General features: G+C 44.5%; 1 long non-coding RNA gene across 2 annotated transcripts in view; it reads left to right on the top strand.

Annotated features, from left to right (window-relative positions):
* LOC112058914 (uncharacterized) overlaps positions 1–14,743 on the top strand; it is a 91,200-nt gene extending 76,457 nt beyond the window's left edge. For both annotated transcript variants that reach the window (XR_010589279.1, XR_010589278.1), the window contains 4 exons: positions 3,402–3,581; positions 5,541–5,645; positions 6,435–6,528; positions 8,291–14,743. This is a non-coding gene — a long non-coding RNA (uncharacterized LOC112058914). The remainder of the gene's footprint in view (positions 1–3,401; positions 3,582–5,540; positions 5,646–6,434; positions 6,529–8,290) is intronic.
* Positions 14,744–15,047: the final 304 nt, after the last annotated feature.

The raw sequence follows: 15,047 nt of genomic DNA, 5'->3' as shown, positions 1-15,047 counted from the left end.
AGACGAGACGCGATATATCGATCCCCGGTAGATCGATTACTATCCGCTGATTCGGCGAGTAGTCTGGACGTACCCTAAGGGGCTGTTCAGTTGTGGTGTAGACATTTGGGCTCTGGAAACCTCCCACCTCACAGATTAATTTACTACTTACACTGCCAGAGTGGTATAAAGAAGCTTTAGTGAAAATGAGAATCTAGCCCTTAATGTGGACAGACTGCTAGCTGCCAATGGCATTTTAAGGACCAAGTTGGTCAGACCTATTATGAGCAGGATTAGATGACACAGTACTTAAACCACTGGCAGCTGCTTATCTGTCTAATCTTAGGTTTTGTATGTATCTGAGAACCTCACAATCTTTAATATATTTACCTTCACCACACTCCTGTGAAAGGGATCTGGGGGTCACAGTGGCTCACAAACTAAATATGAGTCAACAATGTAACACTGTTGCAAAAAAAGCAAACATTTTGGAATGTATTAGCAGGAGTGTTGTAAGCAATCCACAAGAATGAATTATTCATCTCTACTCTGCTCTGATTAGGCCTCAACTGGAGTACTGTGTCCAGTTCTGGAAAGATGTGGGCAAATTGGAGAAAGTCGAGAGAAGAGCAACAAAAAATATTGAAGGTCTAGAAAACATGACCTATGAGGAAAGATTGAAAAAATTGGGTTTGTTTAGTCTGGAGAAGAGAAGACTGAAGGGGGACATGATAACAGTTTTCTAGAACATAAAGGGTTGTTAAAAAATGTTCTCGTTAACCGCTGAGAATAGGACAAAAAGCAATGGGCTTAAATTGCCGCCTGGGCTATTTAGGTTGGACATTAGGAAAAACTTCCTGTCAGGGTTGTTAAAAACACTGGAATAAATTGCCTAGGGAGGTTGCAGAATCTCTGTTCTTGGAGATTAGACAAACACCTGTCAGGGGTGGTCTAATACTTAGTCCTGCCTTGTGTGCAGGAGACTGGACTAGAAGAGCTCTTGAGGTCCTTTCCAGTACTATGATTCTATGATTGTGGAACATTTTTGCAAAATTTTGCTAGTGTAGGAAAGGCTTAAGCTTACCCCTTTTTATGAAGAGTTTATCACACAAAAATATACAATACATAAAAATATTTATATAAAAATTCAACCAGATGTGTTTAATTACTACCATTGCCATTACAACAAAGATTATTAAAAAGATTTAAAGTATGTTTTAATTCATCAAATAAAAAAGGTAAAAAAAAAAGGCACATTTTAACTTAGTTAATTTAAGCTTTTGGATGAGTTAAAACAGTTAAAATATACACCGACGTCCTCATTAATACAAATTTGAAATAAGATAAGAATTCCTTAGGTTCTACAAAAGGAGAATGAAGGCAGAAAAATGACAAACTGATATATGAAAAGCAATATACGAGATGTGACTGATAAATTATCTTCTGATATTTTAATGAGTTTCAGTTAAAGAATTTGGCAATATGATGATTTATTGAGATTTTAATAAAATAAATTGAAAACTGAAAGGTGATCTGAATGAAAGAATCCTTATGAAGAGTTTGAACATTTTAGAGGAACACTAACATATATATATATATGAAAAGCCTACAGAGGTACAATAGCATCTCTCTGTTCATCTTAACTTTGATCACAATTCTTAAGACTTCCCCCATTCGGGGGAAGGAGGAGAAGAGCTCCTGATACATACTTGTAATTCCAGATATAATTTCAGAGTCCCTTCTTCCAACCCCATGGATTAAATATTTAAAAGCTAGACTCAGTAAATGCACACACAAACCTTTGCACATGCATTTTTAAGTACTAACACTTACAGGCAAAGGTAATAGAATTTACATGCACAAATCTATTTAAACAAATTGGATCTTCATGATTAAGACACACTTTGCATTTGCCATATAGCTAAATGGTTCAATCCTGGATATTTTCCAAGAGTAACAATGTTGGACTCTAATGTTGTGTTGTCTGCAATAAAAGAGGAAACAATTTTCTTTCCTGCATCTTAAGATAGCGACTTTAGAGAAAATGAGAGAGTTATTACCATAGCAGTGTAGGCATTTGTAAAGAAAATACAATTGCAGCAGTATTTGTTTGGACTAGTTAAGTGTAACTGAGACATATCTTTAGAGACAAAGAAACTGCATCATATTGTTCAATATCTGAAAATTACTCTGATTTGATCAGCTCCAAAAGGTAAACAAGACTGGGTTCATTATTGTTATAATCATAGTGGTATTTCTTATTATAAGAAAGCACACTACAGAAGATAATTGATATCCATGTGATACTGGGGACTCATAGATTCATAGATTATAGGACTGGAAGGGACCTCGAGAGGTCATCGAGTCCAGTCCCCTGCCCGCATGGCAGGACCAAATACCATCTAGACCATCCCTGATAGACATTTATCTAACCTACTCTTAAATATCTCCAGAGACGGAGATTCCACAACCTCCCTAGGCAATTTGTTCCAGTGTTTAACCACCCTGACAGTTAGGAACTTTTTCCTAATGTCCAACCTAGAGCTCCCTTGCTGCAGTTTAAACCCATTGTTTCTGGTTCTATCCTTAGAGGCTAAGGTGAACAAGTTCTCTCCCTCCTCCTTATGACACCCTTTTAGATACCTGTAAACTGCTATCATGTCCCCTCTCAGTCTTCTCTTTTCCAAACTAAACAAACCCAATTCTTTCAGCCTTCCTTCATAGGTCATGTTCTCAAGACCTTTAATCATTCTTGTTGCTCTTCTTTGGACCCTTTCCAATTTCTCCACATCTTTTTTAAAATGCGGCGCCCAGAACTGGACACAATACTCCAGCTGAGGCCTAACCAGAGCAGAGTAGAGCGGAAGAATGACTTCTCGTGTCTTGCTCACAACACACCTGTTAATACATCCCAGAATCATGTTTGCTTTTTTTGCAACAGCATCACACTGTTGACTCATATTTAGCTTGTGGTCCACTATAACCCCTAGATCCCTTTCTGCCGTACTCCTACCTAGACAGTCTTTTCCCATTCTGTATGTGTGAAATTGATTTTTCCTTCCTAAGTGGAGCACTTTGCATTTGTCTTTGTTAAACTTCATCCTGTTTAACTCAGACCATTTCTCCAATTTGTCCAGATCATTTTGAATTATGACCCTGTCCTCCAAAGTAGTTGCAATCCCTCCCAGTTTGGTATCATCCGCAAACTTAATAAGCGTACTTTCTATGCCAATATCTAAGTCGTTGATGAAGATATTGAACAGAGCCGGTCCCAAAACAGACCCCTGCGGTATCCCACTCGTTACGCCTTTCCAGCAGGATTGGGAACCATTGGGACTCTCTGTTGCTCAGCATAAATTAGGTATAGCATCATGCAAGAGAATGTCTGAACAGTCTTCTACTCTTTTGTTGTCCTTCTACAGTGATGGAGAGGTCCTCTCAGGTTAAAAAGATATGTCCAATTCAACTGCTGCCGAAGAGGGTCACTAAGTAGTTGGTCTATGATTCCAGAGTCTTGAAGGAGGATTCTGCTTCCTTTCCCCTACAAAATGGTTTGGCAGACAATCCTGTTTTTCTTCAATGACAGGGATACAGTGACTGAGGTATGGATGAACTGAAATACATCTTTTGTGGGAGGGGGAAAGGATTAGAAACCATCAACATGCTGTGGTGTACTGAACAGTATGCCACATTTTCCAAGTGAAAAGAGGAAATCTTTAAAGTTGGGATTGCTTAGTATGTGCCCCAGTACCTGTGTTTGGCTCAGCATCCACAAATTCTTGCTTCTCAGGACCTTTTTAAAAAACAAACAAACAGTACCTCTATGTGAACTGAGTTTGCATTGATTAGTGAAAAATCTTTAATGAAAGCAAACTTGACATCATTTCCATTGATAATAAACCTATTAAAAAGAAGCTATGTTCTGAGAATAATGATTGAGAGTGTTTATCAAGAAAGTGCACATGTACTGAATTTAGAATAAGGCTTCCAAGAGATTAGTAATTTGGTGCTTAATGCCAAATTGGTGCAACATTGCAAGCTATTTACGTATGGGCATAACCACTTCTTTGTACATAATAATGTGGAAATGTTTCCTTGTGAATGAATAGCAAAATACAATGATCTCCCAGAGTCATTAAAATTTCTAATTGCCAAGGAGCTAGCTGTTATCAACAAAATAATTTATGCCAAACATCACAAATAATAGCGTTACACAAAATTTGCTTTGACCATTCCACGCTTCTGATCTGATCCAAACACAGTTGAAGTCAGTAGGAGCCTTTCTATTGCCTTCTGAAGGCTTTGGATCAGTCCTTACACACTTAAATTCCTTCAGAATACTTGGATGAATATCATTTAGTGACTTGCTGCTGTTTAGTTTATCATTTTGTTGCGTCACCTCCTGGATACTTCAGTCTCAGACAGTCCCTCATCCTAATGAACTGAAAAGAATAGGTTTGTGATAAATACTCCCAACATTCTCTGTGGTGAAAACTAGCAGTGTTGCCAGCTCTTGTGTTTTAAGTGCAAGTCTCAAGATATTCGCTCTTAAACTCCAAGTTGCTGGAATTAGTAAATACATGAGAATCTCAGCTTATGTTTTTTGTTTTTAATGAAAATATGTAGAACTCATTGTTAGAGAAAAGTGTGAAAATATAACCCGAGTGTACCATAAAGGCTTAAATACCAGAAGGCAAATAAAAAGACCCAAATGTATTTATGTTTTTTTTTTAAATCTCATTATTTTTTAAACCAATCTTGATTCTTTGCGGAATGACTCACAATTTGTTTACTGTCTGGGGTAGTAGAAGAGCTCTGTGTAAGCTCAAAAGCTTGTCTCTCTCACCAACAGAAGTTGGGCCAATAAAAGATATTACCTCACCCGCTGTGTCTCCCTAATATCCTGGGACCAACATGGCTACACCTACACTGCATATACCTTTATATGAATACAGATAGATTAATATTCACATGGAATGCATTAGCAGAAAGGTTGTGTGTGTATGCATTGATTTAGAGTTAGATGGTATTTAACATGAAAGGAGGCAAAATAGAATTGTGATCAATGGGCTAAATCTTGAGGAGGTCCTTTATTCAGTTTTTAGGGGAACTCCTACAGTTTAGGGGAAGAGTTTCAGTCCCTCAGGAACCACACATGGAGTGTCCTTTCTCTGCACTTGAGTGGCAGAAAATAAGGAAGAACTGAGAGGAGATAGCAGTTGCCTCTACAAAACCATGTCCCCACATGCCCTAAACTCAGTGGAGGACCCTCCACTTGTATAAGAAGGTAAAGGAGCTGAGTCTAGCAGTGACAAGGTCAGTGAGACTCCCCCCATGACCAGCATTAAATCTGCAGATAAGTATCAGGGTGTCAGTTATTTTTCTATTCTCCTCCATGTGGGATGGGGGGAAGAGTCATGCTGTCAGATTGCCAGGGTCTGAAAGGGGAATGGGCAGGAGTCTTGGAGTTGTGCTCAGAGGCACAAGGTCTCTGCACAGACAGTTCTGTGTCTCTGCCATATTCAATACTGTGTATCATTGAACCTTTTCTCATTCTGCAGTGAGAAGAAACATTCCTGGCCTGCCCCCTCCCAGCTTCATAATCCAGGAGGAAACATCTGTATAGAGCCTCAGAATCCCCTCCCTCCGCCCCACTACAATCCCAGGTCTCTTCCCATTTTTTTCTCATGGGGGTGAGGGCAATCTCGCCTGTGTTAGGACTTTAGACTTTGGCCCACAGTAAACTGTTGGGAATTAGACATGAATCAGGCTTGCATATTGGCACTAGAGTTTTATTTTATGCTCTGTATTTCAGCACTGGGTGTTACATATTTTCAGCCAAAGAATTTACTGGATGCAAGACATTGTAGGAAGATACTAAGGGAAAGTAATCTCTACCTTTCCATCACAAGGATGCTAAAAGAGCAGTGGACATTTATAATAATGTGCTAGCTACTGTGTTAACTCCATTCATGCCCTAGTTTGATTTTGTTCTACACAATGTAAACAGTGCTGGTGTAGGCCCATGCATTTGGGGCAAGACAATCTAAACCTACAGGAAGCTTTTCATTTTTGGTATAACTGGATGCAAATGCTGTATTGGAGGCCATAGAGGCAGATTTGAGATGGTATGGTCTCACTGGTACAGCAGTGGTTTCAGGCATCCCAGCCAATGACAGGAGAATTCTAGGCTCATATGTGGTGTGTCCCCCCAGATTGGTTTTGGCACTAATGCATGTAGCTATAGTCTGTCTTTTCAAGAAACTTTTCAGAAGGATGGCCTGGACTACCATGTACAGGAGATACACGGCTGTGTGTTTTTGTTGTAAGGGGATATGCAGTGTCTGATTAATTTAATTTACTGACCAGAGATTGGCTAAAATTGAACCGCTGCATAAATGAGATTATGCAGATTGGTTCAGGCAGGAGATGTGAAGAAAGTGTCATTTCCCTAGGCCTTCTGAATTGTAATGAGGAGCTGCTTCTCCGGACCAGCATAGTGTGATCATTGACCTAGGGCTGAGTTGAGGACATCTGGAGTCAACTATGGTAAGGGCTGTTACTTTATGATGTTAAGAATGCCCCCCAGACTGTGGTATTCCCTGGTGGTAATCATGATCCATATCTTTGTGAATTGGTGGTAGGATTACTGTAATGTGATATATACTGGGCAACCTTAGTAAGAGATCTGCTGCCCGCAGCTGGTTTAGAATACAGCAGTCTGATTGTTGCAGGGGGAGATTAGCAGAGGTTAGTCTGACTGCTCACTGTCTTGCTATCTAGCTCAGTTGTCTGTTAGCCCAAGTATCAAGGTTAAAGTTTTTAATTTTAATATTTAAAGCTCCAAATGGATTCTATCCCAAGTGTCTTTCTGAACTTCTGATGCCCTGTATTCCATCCCAGCCTCAAAGGTTGGAGGGAAAGATAGCTTTTTGACCTGAGGGCTTTTAGTGATGGACTAAGCAGAGGTTGGTACTTTTGCCTGTGGAGCTCTAGGTCTGCGGGAATGCCTTCCTTCCAGAGTTGAGAACAATCATACATTTGGTATTTCTAAGAGGTTTATACACCAGCATTCAAAAATGTGAGAACCCCTGCACTGTAATTGTTTTAACTGTTTCTAGATATGCTCTGACTGAAGTGTGCACCTGTGTGTTGCACACAACAGGCGAGTCTCATCTTACGCGGGGGTTCCGTTCCGCGGTTAGCGCGTAAAGCGAAAACCGCGTATAGTCAAAATTACATTGAGTTGAATGGCAGGCGGAATCGCCAGCACTACAAGTACAATATTAAAATAGTTATTTTTCTCTTTTTTTTTTTTGTTCTTTCTGTTTTTGCCGACCGCGTAAAGCTGAAATCGCGCATGTTAAATGCGCATAAGATGCGACAGACCTGTAGCTGATTGTGTGAACCCTGTTGGTGCTCACTAAAAGTTCTCTAGTGTGCATTTACTTAGTCCTGTTTTACAAACAGTTAGTGCATGACACAATGGGACCAACTAGAATTTACACCCCCATTGGTGCGCAGTTATGCAGCATGTAGACAAGCCCTTAGTTCAGGCAGAACACCCATTACATTCAGTAGGAATTTTATGGGCTCCAGAATCAGTCATTTAGTTCATACTGTCTATTTTGATCTACCCATCAACAGGATTCATACTGTAAAAGCTACAATATTTATTCAGGCATTCTGCATTTTTAACATCAAAAGTATGGGATAGAATTTAATACACACAGATTATTTGGATATATTCTTGTCATCCATAAAGTTCTACAAACAAGCAAATAAAGGAAGTAAAGAACACTACACTTAAAATGAATTGTGTTAATTTTGGCAAACACTCGGTTGCTGAGTTCATTGCAGTAGCATTTGCAAAAATGATACTAGATTTTCAGTCCTATGAGCTTTATATTAAAAGTAAATTATCACCATTAAGCAACAAAGGAATTGCCACTAAGCATAATTTTGAAACAACAGCTACAATAAGTTACTTTGATAGCTCAGATAACATGTTATCTAAAGTAAAACTAAATAGCTAAAGAATTCCTCAGTGTGACTGCTAGTGTTGCAAATACTATATTTCTATTTTATAAACTGGTGGCTTATCAGCTTTGAAGGCATGTTGGAGAGTGTTAGAGTATATTCTATCACTTAGATCAGCTTTAGGCAATTATATATGTAAACATAATGACATTCTTACTCTTTTTTTAAATGGATTGATCTCAAGTCTGTGATGAATGAATCTGCAATGTGTTTTCCTGAAATATTGTTTGAATTGAATTAATCCAATATTAATTTATTTTACATATGCCAGAAGCATCATCCTATTATTAATAAGTTGAAACAGACAGCAGGAAAAGGAGGTCCCTCCCTAGCATTGCCAGAGTGCATCTCTGTGTGTATCCAGCAATCTGTGTGATATGTTGACAGAATGAGGCCAGGGATGCAAATAAAGGAAACTTTTCCCCCACTCCTAGCAGTAAATATATTTATTTATATATGAAGTTAGAAAACACAGTTTATTGCTTGTCATTCATTAATGTACTGAATGGTAGTTCTACTGATAAATTAAATTGCGAGAGAAATGGTTTACATATTATTATTAACATTGCTACCATATGTTTAATTCATACATTAAGAGATACTGTATTTGTATTTTAGAAAGTACAATCATTCTAGCTGGCTTATCAACCACCAAAGACTGAAAGAATATTTTTTGCACACACTGATGTATCAGTGATTGTAACATAGCTCTTCATTCTCAACATTCCATAAAATCTCTGCCAGAGCTATAATAAATATTTGGGGAAACATCCACTGAAGATGGATGTTATGGCTGGAAATGGAAACTATGCCAATTTCAGCAGCTGAAGTTCTGTCTCTATGTAAATTTGCTAAATATATATATATTTCAATTGAAGATTAATTGGGTTTTCTACTTTTTTAAAAAATAGCAACCCAATCACTTGGTTTGATATGTCTGTTAGGGAAGGGTATTTTGGTTTTAATTGTTCTCAGGTTTGCATGTCTGGTCTCCTGAAACAGTAATGGAACATAGCTATAAAACAGTTTAGTTGTGAAAGCCACAGAAAAGGGAATTGGTTCTGTTTTTACTTCTCTCAGTCCAGGGAGATGCAATTTAAGGTCAAAACTATTTATTCCATGAATTAGTAAAGTCAGGATTCATTCAAAATTTAAAAACACAGAGAAGAATCTACAAAAAGAGAGGGAAATCAAAGACGGCTTATGAGTGATAGTGGATAGATAGATGGGCTTATGTAAAATAAACACCTTGGGCTTTAGTGTTAAATCTGGGTAATGCATTCCTCTTCCTTATGATCATAATATACAGGTAATCAAGAGAGGGGTTCATAAAAACTAGAACATGTGGGACTGAGACAATACCCAGTTCTTATTTGTTTAAAGAAAGACTAATGCACTAAGGACCTTATCAAGGTAAGATGTGCCTCTGCAGTTGCTGGCCCATTGAAACTAGAAGTTGCAGAAAACTGATTAGACATTCTGGGCTAGATCCTCAAAGGGGACTTAGGCAGTGCAATTCTGAGCCTGATTTCAGGTGCCCTGCTGCCTAGTGGAATCCACAAGCCTGAGTTAGATGCCCAGGCTCCCTATGCAATGGCCAGGGAGAGTTAGGCATCTGAGAATAGGATTCCCAAATACTAGCAGGCTGAGCAGACAGTCACCTAAACTAGCCAGTAGGAAAGGTTTACAGGTGTTATCTACATAATTCTCCCCCTATAATGCATGGGGAGCCTGGGTGCTTAACCCAGGGCAGCAGGGTGCCGAGGGGCGAGGCACTGCAATGTCTAAGTGCCTTTGTGAATCTAGTCGTAAGTGACTTAAGCTTGGATTTGCCAGTTAGACTCCTGTCACTATCTGAAAAGGCAGGTAATTGTTATATAGGCCATTGATGGATGAGAGGAAGTATCACGAGTTAAGAGCCTGTAGCAATGAATTAGTAGGGTGTAAAGCAGTTACAGTTCACTAAAACATCGGTCTCACAGTCCAAGGGGAATCACAAATTAAGTCCTTCTTATGTGTGTAATAATTACTCCAATGGAAGGAAAATGTCCTAGCAGAGAATAAAATAAAAACTTGCTGCCTCATCCAGCATCATATGTAGGTGCATTTCCAGCCATGAAATGATGTGGGGGGGGGGGGAATTGGCCAACTCCAAGGACCCTGCAACAACAAAAAAAGGCTCACCTCTGTAGATGGCAGTTGCAGAGTGGCCTGTGAGAGGACAGCCCATACCAATGAGCTCTGCCTGCTGTGTTGCTTTACAGAATAGGATGGATGGCTGTGGCCATGCTGTATAGGCTGGGAATTTTTTTTTAATGGCTACCTGCAGACCTTTCACTGTGTTGTGGGCAGGGTAGTCACCTTTCCAGCAAACTGGGGCCCACCTGTCATTATGGGAGAGGCCTCAGGAGGCTTCCTCCAGTTATTGGTTATATGTGCAGCGAGGGACTGAACTTCTGGTCACATGACATTCCTCCCCGTATGACCTCCTGAATAGAGCTACACAGGCAGAAACTCCTTTCAGGCTCTTCTGTACCTGATTGACATTCAATCCCTCATTAATTCCTCCACAGAGCCTGATTGCTATAGCTGGTAATTGGGCTAGGTGGGGTCACAGAGAGAGCCTCTCAGAAAAGTACGGATACAGAGAGCTAGTTCCACAAAGGGAGTTATGCACCTAACTGCCACGTTAGGCACCTAAATCCAAAACTTAGATCCTCAAAACTCCCCACTGAGCTGCCTAAATTCCTTAGGCTCCTAAATTTTCACCCATAGAGTTCTCCAGGCACCTACACATCACCAGTGGACATGCAGACAGATAGCTGTGTCCTCATGCCCAATGTCCAGGTCAAACCTAAGCCCTGTCAGCGAGGCTGTCCCTAGCTATTTTGGTGCCCTACGCAGGCCCCCCTAGGCCTCTGCGGGGAGGAGCGGGGGGAGGGGGGACTGGCCCCAGGTCTCCATGGGTGGCGGCGGGGGACAGGAGCTGGCCACTTCCTGCAGGAAGTGGAGTGACCAGGTCCCAGCCTGCTCTGCTCCCCTGACTCCCAGGATTGGGGGGAGGGAGGAACCGCCCCCCAGCACTCAACAGTGGCGCAGCTGGGAGCCAGGGGAGTGGAGCAGGCCCGACTGCTTCTGGAGTCCTCATAGGAGTGGAGGCGGAGCTGGGGTGGGAAGAGGTGGAGCAGGGGCCTACACAGCTGCGTACTTTGCATATGGGTATGGACGGCCCTGCCTGTCAGGGTTCACAACTAGGAGTTTTCCCTGCCTAGCTCACCTGTGGGGCCCAATCCAATTGATGGGCTCTGAGTTAGATGCTTAACTCCCATTGATCTGGGCCTTAGGCCCCCAGACTGATGGGTGCTGCATCCTTCTGTTTGGGATGCTCAGCCATGAATCATCTTGTGGAGTTAGGCACCAAAGCCAACTGACCTTGCTCGTGAGACACACCCCAATAGTCTTTTGGTTAGTGCACTCAGTCTGATGTAGGAGCCCTGTTTTCAGCTCCCTCTCATTTGGAACAGAGACATCAATCCAGGTCTCCCACAGCCCAGTTGAGTGCCCTAACCACCAGAGTATTTGGGGTGGGCAATAGTCATTAGGCTAGAGAGAAACAATGTGTGATGCTATAGCCCTGCCATTAGGGCACTATAGAATCAGAACCCCACTTGTAAACTTGGAGTTTGGGAATCTCCACCAGGGCTAGGACTCTGAACAGCTCATCAGATGTGAGTCCTACTGGCAGAAACGTAGCACCTAGGGCTAGCTCCACAAAGGCACTTAGGATATGTCTACACTGTGATTAAACACCTGAGGCTGACCTGTATCAGCTAGCTCGGGCTATTTAATTGCAGCATCTAGGTTTGGACTTGGGCTGAAGCCCGGGCTGTGGGACCTTCTTGCAGTTTTACAGCCCGAGCCCTGTGTCAGCGGATGCAGGCCAGGTACACTTACTAAGTCCAACATTTAAGTGCCACTGGCGGTCATAAAACCACCACTCAGCTGCTGCCTAAGTTTCTGCCACTACATATGCACAAAGCCACCTAAAGCCTTGGCTACACTTGTGAGTTGCAGCGCTGTAAAGCCGCCCCCAGCGCTGTAACTCACTCCCTGTCCATACTGGCAAGGCATTTGCAGCGCTGTATCTCCGTGGTTGCAGCGCTGCATGTACTCCACATCCCCGGGAGGAATAGCGAGTATTGTGCTGCCGCTGCAGCACTGTGGCGCCAGTGTGGCCGCCCAATGCACTGTGACTGACCTCTAGAAGTATTCGGCAGTATCCCACAATGCCTGTTCTAGCCACTCTGGTCATCAGTTCAAACTCTACTGCCCTGGCCTCAGGTAACCAATCACATGATCCACCCTTTACATTCCCCGGGAATTTAAAAAATCCCCTTCCTGTTTGCTCAGCCCGGCATGGCGTGGAGTGCTATCAGCGAATCTTTCCAGGTGACCATGCCTCCACGTGCTAAGCGAGCCCCAGCATGGAGCAACAGTGAGTTGCTGGACCTCATCAGTGTTTGGGGGAGGAAGCTGTCCAGTCCCAGCTGCGCTCCAGCCGTAGGAATTACAATACCTTCGGGAAGATATCAAAGGACATGATGGAAAGGGGCCATGACCAGGATGCCCTGCAGTGCAGGATTAAAGTGAAGGAGCTGCCGAGTGCCTTCTGCAAAGCCCGTGAAGCAAATGGCCGCTCGGGTGCTCCCCCCGCGACCTGCCAATTCTACAAAGAGCTGGATGCGATACTTGGGGTTAACCCCACCTCCACTCCAAGCACCACCATGGACACTTCAGAGCCGGTGTGAGGGGTAGGGGAGGAGGAGGAGGAGGAAAACGGGAGTGAGGGTGGTGGGCCGGATGGAGACACCCCAGAATCCCTGGAGCCATGCAGCCAGGAGCTCTACTCGAGCCAGGAGGAAGGTAGCCAGTCGCAGCTACCTTTGGTGGAGGACAAACAGAAGAGCAGGTTCCCGGGAAGCGTTTTTTTTGGGGGGGGAAGGAATTTTTTTGGTGCGGGCTCTTTGGGAGAGGAGGGTTAGGCATGCATGCCTATATGTGGAATAGTGCATTGATGTGGTTTATCACATCGCGGTAATCCGCCTCGGTAATCTCCTTGAATGTCTCATCCAGAACTTGTGCAATGCGCTTGTGCAGGTTTATCGGGAGAGCCACCGTGGTCCTTGTCCCAGCCAGGCTAACGTGTCCGCGCCACTATGCCGCGAGGGGCGGGGGACCATTGCTGCCCACAGGCAAGCTGCATATGGGCCAGGGTGGAAGCCGCATTGCAGTAGAAGACCCTCCCTTGCTTCCCAGGTCAGCCTCAGCAGCGAGATATCATCCAGGACGAACTCCTGTGGAAAATGTTGGGACAGTGTTCAGTGTAGGTGCCCCCTGAAGCTGTTGGCTCTCCCCAAGGCACAGAAACCCAGAGGACAGTGCAGCCCTGAAACAGTCAGTCCCCCTTACTCACCATTTTGAGGCTCCCGTGGGATATATGTGCTCTGTTTCGGACGTGAAAATTATGCTATTGTAGGGTTACCATCCGTCCGTATTTCCCCGGACATGTCCGGCTTTTGCGTCTCTAAATAGCCGTCCGGGAGGAATTGGTAACAAGGTTAAAATGTCCGGGGTTTTTTTCTCCCTCGCCTCCCTCCCTCCCTTCCATGCAGAGTGTGGCTGCTGATTGGGCGGCTAGGCCGATTGACCCACTCCCATTGGCCTCCAGCAGCCAGAGCCCTCCCCTGCTCCCCCCTCCCTCTCTCTGTAGTCCTCTGTAACACACAAACCGACCCACGTGGAGCCAGAATGGTAAGAGGAGTGGGGGGGGGGGCAGTCAGGGAGTGGGGGAGTGTTGGATGGGTCCCCAGCCTCCACCTGCCACCCCCCCTCTGTGCATCCCCCCCTCGGTGCGTCCCCCCCCTCCCTGTCTGTCTCTCCCTTGTCTGCTGTGCTGGCTCTGGCAGTACACGCAGACAACTGCTGTCTGCTGCCCCCGGGTCCTAGTGCCCCCATCCACTAATGGGAAGACAGGCTGCCCTTACCCTGCCCTTCCACCCTAGCCCTGAGCCTCTCCAACACCCCAAACCCCCCAGCCCCAGCCCTCATCCCCACACACCCTAATCCTCTGCTCCATCCCTGAGCCCCCTCCTGCATCATGAACCCCTCATCCCCAAACCCACAGCCCTCACCCCTGCATCCCCTCCTATCCCCAAACTCCCTCCCAATCCCCCTCCCTCTTCCCACACACCCCCTCCTGCCCTCAAACTTCCTCCTAAAGCCTGCACCCCCTCCCTTTGCACCGCCTCTCACCCCCAAACTCCATCCCAGAGCCTGCACCCCTCCTGCACACCCACCCCCTGCCCCAGCCTGGAGCCTGCACACAGCACCCAAACTCTATCCCAGAACCTGCACCCCTCCTGCACCCTAATCCCCAGCCCAGGACCTGCACCCCAGACCTCCTCCCCCCACCCAACCTCCCTCCCAGAGCCTTAGGCAGGTGGGGTGGGGGGTTCTGGGCACCACCAAAATTTCTACAACCCTGCCACCCATGCGAGTGGATAAGGGTCAGGGCAGTCAGGGGACAGGTAGGGTCCTGGGGGGGGGCAGTTAGGGTAGGGGGTTCTCAGCAGGGGACAGTCAGGGGACAAGAAGCAGGGGGGGTTGGGGTTCTGAGGGGAGCAGTCAGGGGGTGGGAAGTGGGAGGGAGTGGATGGGGCGGGGCTAGGGCGGGGCTTCCGCCCCCCCCCCCAGTGTCCTCTTTTTTGTTTGTGGAAATATGGTAACCCTAGCTATTGTGTAGACCCTGTGTGTTTTCTACTCCTTAAGTGCGGGGGGAATCATTACTCTGTCTGGTATAAACAATGCTGCCTCTGTTAAATGTTGCATTTTGCCTATACAGCTGCATCAACCTTGAGACCTCAGCCGTCCCTCTTATCGCCTGCTCAGAGACTGCAAAGAATCAGGAAGAGACCGCGAAAAAGCAAAGAAGACATGCTGCAAGAAGTGATGCGGCAATCTGTTAAAGA

This window comes from Chrysemys picta, chromosome 7 (assembly GCF_011386835.1).
Source record: "Chrysemys picta bellii isolate R12L10 chromosome 7, ASM1138683v2, whole genome shotgun sequence".
Taxonomy (NCBI): domain Eukaryota; kingdom Metazoa; phylum Chordata; order Testudines; family Emydidae; genus Chrysemys; species Chrysemys picta.
Note: the sequence above shows the minus strand (reverse complement) of the source record. Positions and strands in the feature narration are given on the sequence as shown.